Raw genomic sequence first — 15,259 nt, 5'->3', positions numbered from 1 at the left:
AGAAAGAGAAGAATGAATTGTTTAATTGCCTAAATGCTGTAATAAACAATCTCTTCTACAATGGATTCACATAATAAAACTGTTTGCAGATACACTCAACTACAACACACCAAGATCTTGTATAGGTTAAAAAGACTGCAGCTACTCTTTTGGTGTCAAAAGAAATACAGAACTCTACTGCACTTCTTTCACAAAGAAAATGGATTTAGGTATAACCTGTTCTCTTACCAGTCTAATACATCCAGTCCCTGTGGAAAAATGGGTGCATGTTTTGATTGATATTGTTATTTCTTGTATTACTCCTCTGATTGAAACATGCTTTGCTGGAGTGTGTGTGTGTGTGTGTGTGTGTGTGTGTGTGTGTGTGTGTGTGTGTGTTTGTATGTGAGACAGAGAGGTGGTGGATTCAATATTCATTAAATGTTCTCAGTCTGCTGACCTTTTCCTACCTCCCTCCCTGAGTCCATGCTTCATTTGATTCAATAAGAGACGTTAATTTTCAAAGCAAACCTTCACTTACAGATTTATTCCCTGAGGGTATTGCTTTGTGTACAGAGAGGAGAGGGAAGAGGGACAATATAGATCAGCTGGGAGGAGACGGATGACAGTGGAATGAGGAAAAGAAAGACAAAAGGGGAAGGCTAAATAGCCTGTTTTGCAGTAGAACTGTCATTTTGAGTTTAGGAGAGGGAAAAATACCATTAATTTGTGCTCTGACAGGGTCCTTGACTCTATGAAGGTGTGCAGATTTTTTAACTCCACTGAAGCAGATATTTATAGTAGAGCTGAAGCGGGGGAAAGGTGTAAAGAAAAATATGAGGAGGATTATAAGATGGTTGTTCGAGGCAATGGAACATTAGCACATGAGAGCGCAGTGTGAAGTTGTCAAAATTCACATTTTGGCTCACCTGGGAGAACAAAATAAAACAGAAACAACACCTGTCAGACTGTTGACAGGCTAATGTCAAAGTATCTGTTTAATATGAGATTTCAATTCTTGCATAAAGGAATTTGTCATGAAATACATCAGAATTAAAACTGTAAGGCTGTAATTTGACTTAGGCATCCAAATGTTGTAGTGTTGCACCTTTTTGGATTAAATGACAAAGACATTTTTAACAGCATTTAGCAGATGTTGATTTTGGTTCAGCGTGTTGGTTTGAATGTAAATTTTAAGGGCAGAAGAAGAAAGTAAGACTTTGAGCTGTGTGTGTACTTTGCTCATACTGAAAGGCCGAGATGCTCACAGACCAGAGCCAAATGTCTTGACTGCCGTGGGTAGAGGGCTCTATTCGGAGCTGACACAACAAAGGAAGCAGGAGCAGACAAACACAGCATGATCGTTCCTCCAAAAGAGCATCTTTGTCCACAGAAATCTGTTTCTCAAAGGCCAGCTGTAGCCCGGGGCTGGCTCCGTGGACACAACAGTGAAAACCTGGTTTCTCTTGTTACATCGTAGACCCTGCTGCTTGCACTGAACTGAAACAAGCACGGATGCAGGTAGGCTGCCGGGACTCGATTCTGTTGATCAGTGTGTACTTGTTGGAGACCGACTGTTGTGGAGAATACAGACTGTAAAATTACACTTGGCTTTCATGAACACGTAACACATATTGAAGCAAATATAATAAACATGTGATAAAAACTACCTTTGTGTAAGCCAACATGGATCAGAGGCCTTTAAAGTTAGAATCCTCAAGATTTCAATTTTTATTGATTTGGTGACACTTGTGGTTACCATGGTAACAGCAAGTGTGGTTTAACACTACAGGTCCAAGGGGTCAGAAAACATTCCCGAAAAGCTACTTTGTCAGAAATACAGAGGAGTAACTGCTGTATCAGTTTACAGTGCAGCCAAACAAACTCACAGTTTTAATAAATAAGACTAAAAAAGTCAATAATTGGCCTTTTTCACTCATGCCATGATCATTTTAAGATGAAGATGGTGTGAGTGGTCTCAACAGCAGGGCATGGTGAAAAGAGCTGGTTACCTTGCTGAGAAGTTGGAGGGGTGCAGCCTTTTGCCTGCAGATACTAAAACTCAACTCTGTTCAACTTTATGTATATAGCACTTCATCCACAACACAGTTAGTCCAAAGTGCTTTACAGCACATACAAAACTGATCAGAAAATCATCTGCTTTACAATAAAATCCTGTAAAGCAGCAGGAAATGTTTGGTTTGCATTAGCAGTAACTCAATACAGCTTTAATACAGCTGTATGAGAGTGAGCAGTAAACAGAGAGGCTGACATCAATGAGATAAAATTACAAATACAAGTCAAAGGTTTGGACACGCTGTCTCATTCAAGTGAATGGGAAGGTGTGTCCAAACTTTTGACTGGTACTGCATTTGCATCATTTCCTGTGAATCTCTCCTGCGTGTGAAGGCTATTTGAGTAGCGCACGAATGGTGGACTCCGCCACTAATATTGAAAATTACTGAAGAGGTAATTTCAGAATGTAAATACATTTAATGGGTATTGGTTAAAACAAACAAACATGACAACCATGTTATCAAAGGATTATAACTTTAATGTGGTCAGAAAAATTCCACCCACTAGTGGTTGAAAAGGTATTATGCCTCCCACCACACCCTCCCCTCCAGTCCACCCAACACCCTGAAAAATGACAAAACATCTCAAAATATAATGGACATCTAGGTGTTCTTGTATTGTGTCTCCAAACTAGACTTTCACTTTGAATATTGCATCTTGGAGTTTTGCTGAGATTTCTCTGCTTAAACTGCCATAGGCATCGAATTCCTCTTTCATTAATACTTAATTGCTGTAAATGTTCAATAGTAAATTCAGGGATAATCACATTTTTACCAAACTGAACTCCTGAGGATAGGTATACCAGTACAAGGTAATAAAAAAGATTTTCGCAACATAATTTTCAATTAAATATTGGCCTTCTGAGATTTACCTGAAACTGTTTTGCATGTTTGAATAATTCATAATTACTTGTAGCCTAGAGGTAACAAGTCGGATAATTGCAGAGCAATATACTTTTCTTCACAATTGTGGTTGGCTAAATGTTTACTTTTATAAACTACTTAAAGAGTGCCACTGGAAATTACATAAATTAGGCAAAAAGGCAATATGTATGAATACAATGATAATAATAAATGAATAATTGAACAAGCTTTTCTCATGCATGGTTCCATGTGCTTGAGGCACCTGTGAGATGTTTTTATAATGACACAGGGACTCTGTAGAATATCAAAATATCGATTTAATGTGAAATGCAGTGCCATAAATTATACTGAGCATCATCTCTGGAATTTGAAAGGATGTTTTGTCAGAAAAATGGCCAGGCTTCTGGAAAAAATGCACGTCACAGCCTTTTGTGAATCATTGTTGTGATCCGATCACAGCATGGTGCCACTCGCACATACAGCTCCTTTTAAATTTTTTCTGACAGTAAAAGCCTCAGGTATCATGATAAACCACAGATCTCATGCGCAGAGGCATGCAACTCTATTTACCAGAGTAATGCATGTGAATGAATACAGTCCTAACATACACCTGCCCTTGGAATTCAAAAAGAGGAGAATACAGAGTGAAAGTCCCTGAGTCCCGGTGAGCAGCAAGGAGCCAGATAAATAGAGGATTGAAGCTGTGAGGTGTTTCTCTGGGGAGTCTGTCACTGAGAACCAAAGACTGTGGGATCTGAGGTGGGCTTCGAATTGGGAAAAAAAAGAAAAGAACAAGCTTTATACTACCATACGAAACTTACTGCATATGTCATCTATATGATACTTGAAGGTACAAAGTGTGAGTATTCGTTTGAAATCCATTTCTGAAAGTCATTTCTCTCTACTTTCTCTACAACAATCATAAATTGCTGTTGAGTTGTAATCTTACATATATTAAACATAAATAAGATAAATGTGTCTGGATAACATAAGGTGGGAGAGAGCGAAAGCAAAATTGAAAGAGGAGGAAAGTGAGAGAGAGAGAGAGAGAGAGAGAGAGAGAGAGGGAGAGAGAGAGAGAGAGAGGGAGAGGTAATGTCTGTTTGGAAGGAATCCAATCCATTTTCATAGAGCCGACAATCATCCGTCTGAACACAGATTTTATTGAGAAACTTATCACATCACTTAGATTAAAAGTTGAGATCAAAGTATTCATCCACCTGATTCATCGGTGCTGGTATGCAAGCTGCCAATTGAAAAAACAGCTCTTTCAAAAGCTCACACTGTTCAATTTTCCAATTTATTTCTTGTAGATGTCATCTCATTGAACATTAGATGCAATTTCAGTCACCCATCTACTGACGCTGGTAAAGGAAATGATCCTTTACATGCTGAGGTGCTGAGAGAATTACATTTTTATTGAATGTGTGCGAGTTTGTAAAAGAGAGTTCTTGTGAAAGTTTGTGGGAGATGTCAAAGAGCGGGTGGACTATAGTTGGAGTGAGGAGAAACTGTTATCTTTAATTCATAAGGAGCAGGGCCATCATTGAGCATAATGTTTCAAAAAGACAGAGACCGTGAGAGTCAAACAACAAGAGCAAAGAGAAATAAAGGACAAGAAAATGAAAACAGCCCAGCGGCGGGTAATGCTGCTCAAAGAGAGGACAGGTAGATTTCCTCAAAGGTGCGGTCATTTTTATTTTACATCAGAGTGTATGGTTTAATGGTTTAAAGGAGTATGCCAATGATTTTATACATTAATATCAGATTACTTGTCATTAGGAGAACTATTCAGCCTGTGAAAACAGTTAAATGTCAGTATAATGTCTTCTGTGACTCTGGACGAGCTTTTTCAAGACTGAGAAAATGACAAATGATATCATAATGATCTCATCAGGCAATTTTTTTCCTAGAGTGTCCATGTTTGAAAAACATGGGCATTCACCAGACAAGAAGGTTCTAATGAAAGATGCTGTCAAGTTGCATCGTGGGAAATGCAGTAGTACCCAATGTTTTTGAAGCTTGACTTAGACTGGTAATAACGGTCAGGATATCTTTGCCGCAGATGCCTTCTTTTAAAAATCTAGGTCTAATCTTCCCAACTTTATGGAAGTGTAATACTAAATTGATGGTGTACCCCTCCACTCCTGTGGAGATTTTGACAACTATTATGGCTTTGGGAGCACAGCCACAAAATGAGTGTTTGTACGTGTGTGTCTGAACCTTTACAAATTTACAGTCAGGCAATAAGGGACAACAAGGAAATATTCCTCCCACAGCCTGTGTCTGTAATAATTTGCATTCCTTCTTGTTAAATCTCTGCAAGTGTTCATGCTGAGTATAACTAACACGGCACTGTGACTCTGTCAGCGATGTTCTGTAATGTAGCCATGTGTTAGCCCTGAAGCTATGCGCAGCCTTCTGTGAACAACATAAAAGCACACAGTTGGGCTCTGTCTCATTCCATAGGCAAACTGATATGTTCAACAATAAAGGAAGACAAATACATTTCAGAGGAGAACATCCTATTTACTCTATTTCCGTCTCCACTATAATGTCTCATTATTCTCTTTTCCTTGTTCTGCTTCTTGAAGCTTTTGTCTTAGGAAGTGATTGAAGTCACAGTTCATTCCCTCAACCCCTCCCTTGTTAAAACACATCTGTGGATATACTGCCCTGAATGCTATATGTTGTTTGAGAGATGAGTGACTCAGTCTGCACACTCTGTCTTTGATTTATATGATTAATACGATACTTCTGCAAACATCAGCTGTGGAGCAAAACATTAATGTGACATCAAGTCACAAACACATTTATGTCTGCATTTTTGTTTATGGCATTTGGCAGACAATTAATTTTCAATGCTGCTCAGTGTTTATGAGTAACACAACACCATCAAATCAACTGAAGACAGATGTTTGGAAGCAAATGTCTAAACCAGTGCAAGATGCACAGCATGTCGGACCAGGATATCAAAAACACAGAACAATTAGCTTGAAATATTCAGAAGAAGTTAACAGATGGACTTAAAACTTTAGTTATATTGTTGTTAACTTAGAGAATTATCAAGTGAGAATATGACAATGAAACATCTAATAATAAATGAGACCATAGTTTTATTCTACAATCTAACAACTACCTTTACTCCCCCACCATCTGCCACACCACCTCCTGGACACCTCCTCCACCTGAGTCATCTAAAATATGTAAAAATGTACAAACAAGAAAAGATATCAATAAACCAGAAAACAGTGCAGTAACCTGATTTAAAGTGGAAAAAACACAGTCCAAAAGCCATATTTTTAATCAAAGTTTTTACAAAGTTATGAACAATCAAGTTTTAGAAAATTAAAAACAAACAATGGAATAAGCAGTGCCAATATTTTTTCTCATCTAGTCAGACAAGTGCAAATATTGTTTGTCAGAACCTTCAAACTCTTCTCAGATCTGGCATTCATTTTACTGAACAGTGTATTTTTTGATTCTTATAATAAAAATGCACATTTTATAAATTCAGTCTTGTGGTAGCTGATTATTTGATCAGTAGCCACCAGGGTCATGTTGTTTCTCAGATGTTTTGTAATACTCGGCAAAACATAACTAAATCTTTGAAGAATATTTATGCAGGTCTTTGTTTAATAAAGTAGAAGGAATATTAAGACATATGCATTTAACTCATAATTTATGGTGACATACCAGTGACTATTAATAGGATTATAACTATAACTGAGTTGCTGAATTCTACAAAACAAAACTTTTATCATTGTTCCTGATCATCTGAAAACTCTGATCAAGTCAAATCTTGTGTTTTTATTCAACCATGTCAACTTTAATAATAAATAATAAATAATAAATAATAAATTCAAGTGTGCTTTTTGATTGGAGTTCAGCTATTATCAACTGAGAAATGGGATCAATTTTATATTTTGGGGAAACTTAATTGTCATACAGTACGTGTATTAATTTCCATTCTTCTTCTATTATGACTGAAATGGTCATCACGTACAGTACTACAAAGACAATTTTGCCATTATTGGACCTAGTATTTTTGGCACTAGTGTAAAGTTTCAATTTAATGGGGACGTCCTGGGGGCATGAGTATGTGCAGAAAATACTGTGTGTTTAGAAAGAGTCACAGCTCTCGTCAGTTGAAAATTGAAAGGTTCTGTGTCTGAAACATGACAAGAGCTGAGCCACAGTCGAATTTAAATACACAATTCTACTGCAATAAATGGTTAATATTTATTATCATAATTTCCAGATTGAATTGAAAATGTACTGGTTTCTTACTATACACTATACTCTTTAATTTGGGACTTTTGCACCCTATAAGGCTGAGCTGAGGCTGAGTTCTCTTCAAGTTGTCATTACTAAAAATTGTTTGGTTACCAAAAACTGAAGTTTTTGAGTGCAAGTTTTCCATTAGGTCTCAACAAAAACAAAAACTTTATGGTACACTACACAGGGGCATCAGGGCATGAAAAATAAAACTGCCTTTGTTGTTGTGTAGCGGTGCTCTGCTATTTGATGGTTGCTACAGGTGGGATGATTTTGATAGATGTTTTCTGAAAGCAGTAATATCACCTGATTGAAGAGGAGAAAGTGAGTCAACTGTAAAGACAGAAGATATATAGTAAAGGCAGTGTGTGTGTGTGTGTGTATGTGTGTGTGACAGGCATAAAACACAAGTTAAAACATAACATACCACATGCTACCTTAAGCATGTGTGTGCGCGTGAGAGGGAGGGTAAGTTGCCAGCAGCGAAAGTCATAAAAACAGAAGGCTAACAGTTGGGCTTTTGGGAGAAGATACAGTACATCTGCCGCCAGTTCCCAGTACTCCCTTTTTTGTGTGCGAGAGAGAGAGTATGTGTGTGTGTGTGTGTGTGTGTGTATGTGTGTGTGTGTATCCACGCGCTCATGTGCACACATGGATCTTCCTGGATCTCACATGGATGTATGCTGTTACAGTAGAAGCTTTATTTCTACTTTTCACAGCAGTCTCACTATGCAAATGTTATAGTAATATAAAGACAGAATCCAAGTAGAATTTCTACCTCAACACTAAAAAAGTAAAAAGACCAAGCTCCTATACACACAAAGTGCTGCAATAATGGATTACCTAAAAATACAGAATAAACCCACCACACATTAGTCAAACATTAAAATGATTGGTACATTAAGACACTGAGATCATTACACATTTTCATTCATGTTTCACTATGTCCACAGAAATTTGAACATGAAGCAATGCAATTTATACGTGGAGGTTATTGAAAAGTCACATGGTTATTGTTGGTGCTTCACAGTAATTTTGATGTTTTTTATGTATACGATGAAATACAGTGCAGTCAGGTTGTGAATCAAAACTCCATCTCTGTCTGTGTGAGTGTGGATGCCATATAAAGCTCCTCACAAACCATACATTAGACTACTATCACGTCTTCCTGAATAAATTCCAGTTGTATTCACAGAGAAACAGAAATCATATATCTGTCAAACATTCTTTATTTTGCTTTTGATGAGGTTTTTTTTTTAATTTTTATCTACATAACAAAGACACAGAATGTCATACAGTTTGAAACATCTGACATCCTCTTTTACAATGTGATTGGTAGCGGAAAAATAAAGCATATTATCAGTAAGATTCATCTTAAGATACTTTAAACGAAGTGGTATTTTATGAATACTAAATACATGTATTCTTTTTAAAAGATGAAAGACTTACTGTTGTATTTATTTGATGGTGTTTAGTAATGATACTCATCAGCAGTTTCCGGTCCCAAAGGCACAGCAACAGCTGGCTCAGGTTTGCAGCTATGCACAATTTATGGTGTGTATTTTATCTTCTTTCTATCTCATGGTGTAGGGTCCGAAAACTTAAAGACCAAAATGCCGGTCCCCCCATTTAAATGTTCGTATTTACCTGTAGCTCTCACTAAAAATAGAAACATAGTTTTGGCGTGGTAGCCTGGTTAAGACACATGCCACATAAGTGCAATGTCCGTGGCTCGATTCTGGCACTGGACCTTTGTGACATGTCACCCCCAGTCTCTCTCTTCCTTTCATTTCCTGTCTACTCTGATTTAAAATGAACCCCAGAAATATCCATAACATATAGCAATATTAATGCATCATGTCATTTTGTGTCCCATATCACTCCCGACTCCCCCCACTGCCCTAAAAAATTACACAGTGAGACAAAAAAAGCAGTGTCCATGGCATGTACACTACTTTCAACAATCCCACAATGCAATAATAACTGTTTTATGACTTCATAGTTGTAAGTGTTGACACAAAATTATGATGATTAGTGAGTCCGAAATCTCAATTTATCACTCACTGGTGAGTAAACTATTGAGTGTCTATTATACACAGGACAGTGAATGAGTGAATGAGGGAGTGACTTCTCACACAATTGTCATCATATGTAACGTGGATTCCCTCTTGGGTACTGTACATTTATAAAAAGTAAAAAAAGTAAAAAACAGAAAAGTGATGCACCACATTTGTTTTTCCTAACTTTTAAATGTATTTTCTAAGTGACAGTTAGACAGTGGCAGTGATATAAAAAGAGGGAATGACAGCGAAGAGAAGAAGGAAAAGTGAAGGACAGAATAGAAGAGATAGAGCATGTGCACTCATCCGCATGTGACACAGTGAGGTATGAGGTTATTATCTCCGCCGAGCATAAGTCCGGAGGGGATCATGTGTTTGGTCGTGATTTCTGATTCTTTCTGACCTGATTTTTAGTGCGCATTTATGACTGTATGTTCAAGGACCTCTTGTGGTTGTAGTGATTCACAATTTTTGAAAAAACTACTTTATAACACCATTTCTTATGAGCCTGAAGCTTAGACTTTTGTATTTTCAGACAAAGCTTAGACTTTCCTCTTTTCAGTCCTCGCCATTTTACAATATGCCTTACAACATAGCAAGAGACATTTCTAGCAATCAGCTAGGCTAAAAATGTGGCTTACCTAGTCTGTTGCAGGCCACATTTTGGCCTTTGTTGTGGCTCAAAAACTTACATCCATAGAAAAGTGGGCTCATCTTGAATCGGAGCATCTGCAGATTAATTCCATACCTGATATGTTATGATCCACTGCAGTTAGGCACAGTACGACACGAATAAATCCCTGTTATCTTCGCTGCCATCTTGACTGTACACACCTGGTGGAGATCTGCACTCTACTGAGTGCACTCTTCTAGCTTCACATTTAGATGAATTGAATTTCACACATAAGCTCTTTAAATCTGCCATTTGGTGTTCAGCTCATATTATATGAGACAGCCTGCTACTCTGTGAAGAAGAGAGAGTACTTTATCAAAGGTCAGAGAACAAAACTGTCTTCATTACTGATGGAGGACATAAACAAGTGAGTATTTAAGTAACTGAATATTGTGAACATCTCTATGGTTTCTCTTCCTTTCCTCTAAGACTTTTGAATGCTTACACACTGATGAATATACTATAATATAATATAATATGTATAATCTAGTATCTACAGTATGTTATGCATTTGTTCATAACTTAACTTAATAAATAAGTTTAAATATGTGTCACTGAGTCAGATTCCCATACCTATTAACTGCTGCCTGAAGTGATTCAGATTCTCTCTTAGCGATCAAATGAAAGAAGATTAAAGCAGCCTGATCTTGGAATCAGACAACAGGAGACCTCATTAACATCTTATCAAGGCTAAATAATACAGCAGAATCAAATGGCAGTTCACACTGCAAAACAACCATGTCAGATTAACTCACCGAATGTCACCCTGGAGTAATTCATTCAGTGAATTTAGAGGGACATGCTTTGATTAAACAGTTTAATGGTCACAGGAGGAAATGATCAGAAATAATTAATAATGGTGGCAATTAAAGTAGGGAGCCTGTACAATACATGGCTCAGCTTTGTCTACATGAATTGACTGAGGCTATTCAGAGTTTTTTTCTCTCAAGATTTTTAGCCATGCTAGCAGCCTGGCTCTAGGGATGGCAATGTTGGTTGGTCAGGAATGAAATATCTCAACAACAATTGGATGGATCTCCATGACATTTTCTTCAGACAGTCATGGTCCCCTGAGGAGGAATCATATTTGTAATGGTGATCCCCTGACTTTTCATATGATGCCGTCAGAAGGTCAAAGTTTTCACTTATCCAGTGAAATATCTCACCATCTACTGGATGGATTGGGACAAAGTTTTCCTCTAGGGCCACCATGAAGTTGAGATTTGTGGTTTTGAGTGTTATATTTTGACAACTACTGGATGCCATGAAATTGAGTTCAGACCAAGGGGCATCTACCACAGCTTGAGGCTGAAGCCAATGCAGAAGTACCCTAAAGTGCAATGCAACCAATGGCCACTAGATGCTGGCTCCAAAAAATCCCTGGCTCCAATAGACTCCCAATAAAAAAGTGTCAACTTCTCTTTAGAAATGCAAAGTCAAATTTTTTTTCAACGGGTCATTATGGTCTTAATTGCTAAATTCGGGCCCTCTAATAACTGTGCTGGTGGCCATTTTGGAGATTATTACTCCGTTAAGATTTGAAAATGTCCGTTAGATTATTGTCACAATATTTCGGAAGTTTAATATTAAATGATTATGATACCTTCCCTGTTAGCACAATTTAACTTAAGTAGAAAATGTTAGCCCAAGTGTGCGCTCAGCTCCAAGCAGCAACTCTGGGCTTCAAATGGGCTCCAATGCAAACCAATTGGTGATGTCACACCTTGCTACGTTCATCTCTACAACACCTCCTCATACTGAAATTACAGAATAGGTCTATTTCCAATGACTCCCAAAACAACATATATGTGTGTGTTCAGCACCCTCTATAGGACGGATGGCATTTTCAGAAAAACCCATAGGAGCGTAATATATGACAACATTAATATACTGCCTTCCAAAAATGTTACAAATCACTGTTAAAAAATAATTATGTTTTTTGGTTTGACAACGCTGTGGTTAAGGTCTGGTTAGGTTTAGGCACAGAAACCATTTGGTTATGTTCAGGGAAGGGTTAGGGTTAGGGTTAGGGTTAGGGTTAAATGATTAAATGGTTAACCAATGGTTTGGGTTAAAATTATTACTTGAAATGTGGTTATCCCCACATTATGTTTTTTAAAAAAATGTCCTGACTTGTGGTTGAAAACATGACACTTGCGGTTGGAAACGGGAAGCAAACAGTGGTCTCCTGCAGCTATGTCCACTTTTTGACTTTTTGCATCCTCCCAGCCCGCCTTCACTTAATAAGGAAGTCACCTTATATTGACGTCGTAATTACTATGGCTGCTATATGGCGTAAATGTAACAATAGGTTGTTTTTGCCAGCTGAATTTTAGGCCTATACTGTTGTTTTTCTTGTGAGGACCGGCTGATCTTTATGTACAGCTGGTGGGTCAGACACTCATATCCCTCTCAGGATGAATTGTAATAACTTTATTCTTTATTCAAATTAATAAACAATATAAATGAAAGTTCCTCCATTTTCACACAATCAAGCAAAAAAAAAAAAAAAAACAGAACAGAAAAAAAACAATAGGATGAAATTGGTTGTTAAGCTTACCATAGTGATGCAAATAATGAAAAAAATATACTTTTTGAAAATCCTGAGCTCTTAAAAATAACTTTTAGATTGATAAGATTGGTTTCCTAAAGACACCTGCTTTCTAGTTCGTTGATGGCACTGACGATATTGGGAACTCTCACATGATGAAGAATGCAACACTTTTCTCTTCTCTTCTCAATTTTCTTACCCATCCGTGCAAGACAGCGGAATACAATGCACCTCTGCCATTTAAATTATATCTTGGCACAGAGTATGTGGTTTGATAGTGCCATCCACTTTGATGATTCCTTAAAAATTCACTTGACCTGAGTGAGATGAAGAAGATGACAGCGGGTGGGCCAAGACAGCCTGTGAGTAAAAGCTCAAAATTTAGAGGGCTAAAGTCATTATGATTCTCTTTTAACATCCATGTAATGTTAATGATGCTGGTTATTAACTTTCATTTTTTGTGACTCAGCAGTTCATATCTTACTGCCATTTATTAGCATGCATATGTACTGCCTTAAACCAGGAAACTGATAGTGCTCTGCATATTGTAGGATTCATGGCATGTCAAGAATGAGGCACACAATGTGGCTTCTGTCACGATGTTTGCATTACATTATAAAGGTCGACACACCATGATTTGCATATTTATTACCTCTTGTTTGATGTATCCTTGCTCATAATTATAGAGCTGGAATTCGAGGATTAAAGGGTAAAAAAATGTGTGGAGCTTAATGTGTGAATCTGGCCCTGCTGTATGATTTGTGTCCATGCTTGCATGTGTGTGTGTGTTTTGCTGTGCAGCATGTAGCCATGTACACCCACTGGCCATCTGTACCTGCTGTTCCCTATCTTTGGTCCCTGCTGGTCCATACAGGTACAACGTATCAACCAAAAGTACACTTGCCTGTGCTAGCCAAGCCAACATTATTAGCTGGCAGTTACGCTTGTGCATACAAACACACGCATGCTCATACAGTAAACTTATTTTTTGGGTAAGCATTTATGTCAGATTTCATGATCTAAAACGCTGTTTTCTGAACGGACATTTAATGGCTTGACTATATTTCACTCATCTCACATATCCAGTTCACAATTTTCACTTTGTTCATAAGGTTCAGGTGGTATTTGCTTTGGACAGGTGTCATATCTAGGGTTGTGCAGGAGATAAAAGTTGCTCTCCTTCAATGAGACATTATGATGAACTTGTCCCTGATCCCTGCATTGATCCCCCCTGACGTGCTGCTGACATGCTGCAGTAAGGGTATTGTCTCATTTCTGGTTGCCGGCTGTGTTACTGATAGCGTTTTTGCTGCTCTCAACTCAGTTAATTTTGCTGTATTCTTCATTACTGTAGATAATGTGCATTTAAACTTATGCTAGTTCTGCACTCTTAGCTCTCTCCTTTTAGCGACTTTTCTGCCACAGTTGTAGTAGTTACTTTAGCTCAGCAGGATGTATAAAGAGTATAAGATGTATAAAGAGAACTGGATACAGCATCTGAGGTGGTGCCCCATTCATTCCTATGAAAGTTGCTTAGTGGCGCATGAAGCCAAAAAAGTTCAACTTCTTCTGTATTGCTTCCGCGTCTGTTGGGCCCATAGAGCAAGTGCACTAGTGACTTTCGCCAGCTGAGCCGGCTACTTCCAGTTTAGCCCTCTGGCTAACTTGAATGCAAACAATTCAATCGTGTATCTCTTTTACACTGTCAAAATGTGATCGGACCGAATGGATCAAATTCTGATGACGAGTCATCTCGCAGGCTTTGTAATGCTCAAAAAAAAAGATCTGCTGATTTACAGACATCTCTTTCACAACGTAAGTCTATGGGAAAAAGTCTTTTTGGGCCAATCATGTGATGTAATTACACGGTTTGGCTGCTATGTCAAATTGGCTTCACAGCCCAGGGCTGTTCCTGGGGGCTTGGCCTAATCTGACCAGTGATGACATGTATAGCCACATCATCATTTAACCACTGGCTGTCAAGGTGGCGTCCAGCAAACGATGTGGGCTTTATAGACAATTGGCGGACCTTCTGGGGAAGACCTGGTCTGATTAGGAGAGATGGCGTATATCCCACTTTTGATGGAGCTGCTCTCATATCTAATATGTTTATTAGTTTATTAGTTTAGTTTATTAGTAGACCAAAACCATGACAACCCAGAGTTGAGACCAGGAGGCAGAGCTTCAGTCCTACATGCTTCTCTGCGCTTCCATTAGAGCAGTTACCCACCCAAACCCCCATAAAAACTGTATCTGTCCCCCAACCACTTAAATCAATTAAATCTAAAGTAAACAAAAGAGGAGTTATTCACAAAAATCTAAAAAAAATTGAAAAATAAACCCCACCACTGCAATAGTACAACAAAATAGGAGAATTACATGTGGACTCTTAAACATTAGATCTCTATCATCTAAAACCGTATTAATAAATGATCTAATCTCAGATTATCATGTTGATTTATTTTGTCTTACTGAAACCTGGCTGAAGAATGAGTTAGCCTAAATGAATCCACTCTCTCCCAGTCATATTAATATTCACATTACTTGAAACACTGGCCAAGGAGGTGGACCCTAGACCTAAACTTAAGCCTTGTTCTTAGTCTTTCACACCCAACCTGGAAAACTTTACGGCCAGTTTTTTTGTTATACTATACCACCCTCCTAGCCTGTACTCTTAATTTTTATCTGAATTCTCAGATTTTTTTTAATCAAATTTAGTCCTTAGTACAGATCAAGTAATTATAGTAAGTGATTTTCAAATTCATGTGGATATCGACAA

This window comes from Thunnus maccoyii, chromosome 2 (assembly GCF_910596095.1).
Source record: "Thunnus maccoyii chromosome 2, fThuMac1.1, whole genome shotgun sequence".
Lineage (NCBI taxonomy): Eukaryota > Metazoa > Chordata > Actinopteri > Scombriformes > Scombridae > Thunnus > Thunnus maccoyii.
Note: the sequence above shows the minus strand (reverse complement) of the source record.